We start from the raw sequence: 2,500 nt of genomic DNA, 5'->3' as shown, positions 1-2,500 counted from the left end.
TATTAATCATACAATGTAGCCCACTACCTTATATGATTAGTGGGCCGTTATACATATACATTTATTCATCTTTTTGCAGCTATTCTACATTCAACTTAGTGACTAGTTGGTTATGCACTATATGAAAACTACAATGGGCATAGTTATATGTTCTAATTACTAAGTGGTATCCTAATTAACTACTAACTATGGACTAGTCTCTATAGCCTGCAGCGTTACAGATGTGTCAGCTGGAATATAAACCTACTGTAAGGCCTTGCTCATTGAGCGAACCCCAATGAGCGTGCCCCTGACACTGGGCAGGCCATGGTGTTAGTCGCTGCAGGTTCCTATAATTGAAGTCTATAAACTAGGTTCTACAACTAAACTTATCCTAAGGTCAATTTCAGGTTTTGATCTAATAAAAGCGTCCCTTCCATCTCTGGTCGGGACTCTGTTTGCATGTATTAGCTCTAGAATTACCACAGTTATCCAAGTAACGTGGGTACGATCTAAGGAACCATAACTGATTTAATGAGCCATTCGCGGTTTCACCTTAATGCGGCTTGTACTGAGACATGCATGGCTTAATCTTTGAGACAAGCATATGACTACTGGCAGGATCAACCAGGGAGCTGCGTCAACTAGAGCTGAGCAGCCGGCCGCCCGGGAGTGTGTCCCGGGGGCCCGCGCGAACACGCAAGCGTCCGCTCAATCATTCTGCAAACAGGAGGAGGCTGAGCTCCCCTGCACAATACACCTCGAAACCCTCTCAGGTCCCGGCGGCGCGCAGCGCCGTCCCAAGTACTTGGTCGGGTTCGAGAGAGGCGCAATCGCCCGGAGTTAGGCGAGTAGACGCTTTCGGTGCGACCACCCGTGCTCCCAACTGAGCTTGCCGCTGCCGACAGAGGCCCGGGAGCGTGCTGTCGTGGCATTGCCGGCGGGAGACAACACGCGCCACCTACGGTGACCGGCAGCTCCAACGCCAGCGCCACAGAAGGACAAAAGCCCCACTTGGGTGCCGAAGCGAACTCTCCCAGCACAGCGCACGCGCCAACACATCCGCACAGCTGCGATACAAACCACCAGCGAGAACCGCTGGGGCGACCGAGCAGCAGACGGCGTCGCGGCGCCGAGCGCCGGGCGGCAGCGCATCCTCAACGCACACAGTCCTCAATCGGACCAGCACACTGAAGATGTCCACCGCGCTTCGCACCGGGCCCGCGAGGACCTACTTTGGCCGCACGGCGCCGCGCGCAGGGTGCGCCGGCGCGCAGCTGCGACGCCTGCCGCGTCCGTCGGCCGGCGCGCCTGCCACTGGCCGCCCCCACCAGCCGGCTGTAGCGCGTGCGCCCACGCACCGCGCGGCCAGCACGCCGGGAGGCGCCCCCTCACCGGCCGGGGACGGTCCCACCCAGCCACCGCCGCGTATCGCTTCACACCCAGATGCCGTTCAGTTTCGTCGGCATGGTGGGTATCGCTGGAACAACCGGTTAGTACCTCAACCTATCGTCGCCATCACCGATTCACCCCTAGCGAGAACAACCGCACCACAACAGGTTACCATTTGTTCATTTGCGTAACTTCACCAGAAAACGCAGGCGTCCATCGCCATTTGCAACTTCCACGATTATTGCATGCCTGTGTCAGGTGTCACGCCACACTACGTCTGCCCACATACACGCAACAAAATGTGCACGCCTAGACAATACGTGGAAGGTGGCCCCCGTACGTATGCGATGTCCATTGCTCGAACGACTGTCAACCGGCCTCTGTAGCATGTCGCAGATATGGAACGCGGTGCACCATGCCATCACGGTGTGTGAGGAGAGACGACTAGGTCCGAATACATCAACAGACAGCTCATGCTGATCGCCATCCACGGCGTCCGTTCCTCCCACACGTCTCTATGGCGTACCACACTGCAATCCAGCTCTCATAGGGAGACGACACGTAGCTGCGTGCACAATATTTGCACTGTATGGTCCGCCGTTTTTGGGCGCAGTCGTTGTACGGTCACACATGTGCCACGATGTATCATTCAGTACATAAGGACGAATGTGCAGTACAGATTGTGGTTTACGCGTACGACATTAGCGGACAGTTGACACAGGCCGCACCACAACGTAGCCTGAGTACGTCGCATGCGGAGGGCATTGAACATGCAAAGTTCTCACCAACCAGCTTGCGAAGGCAGGGGGCAAGGTGGGGACGTGGGGAGGGGCGGCATGTACGTCCTGCTGCCATCCACATTACAGTGTACAGCAGGAGCATGTGGAAAGTGAGCAAGACTTGCAAGGTGTTTAACATGAAGCGATACACAGGGGAGCGGGGAGTGCGAGTAGCGAACTATATTGCGAGGGTTGCGGGTGGGCAACACTACACTAATTGAACGAGTCGTATAACAATTACAGAGCAGGTTTAGGCGACAACGTGGGTTACGTTAGGCGACAACGTGGGTTAGGTTAAGGCACGACGTGGGTTAGGTTAAGGCACGACATGGGTTAGGTTAAGGCACGAC

General features: G+C 55.6%; 1 pseudogene; it reads right to left on the bottom strand.

The window, feature by feature from the left end:
- The window catches only part of LOC124744947, a 2,333-nt pseudogene extending 1,720 nt beyond the window's left edge, over nucleotides 1-613 (bottom strand).
- Nucleotides 614-2,500: the final 1,887 nt, after the last annotated feature.

Source organism: Schistocerca piceifrons, unplaced genomic scaffold, assembly GCF_021461385.2.
Source record: "Schistocerca piceifrons isolate TAMUIC-IGC-003096 unplaced genomic scaffold, iqSchPice1.1 HiC_scaffold_312, whole genome shotgun sequence".
NCBI classification, from domain to species: domain Eukaryota; kingdom Metazoa; phylum Arthropoda; class Insecta; order Orthoptera; family Acrididae; genus Schistocerca; species Schistocerca piceifrons.
Note: the sequence above shows the minus strand (reverse complement) of the source record. Positions and strands in the feature narration are given on the sequence as shown.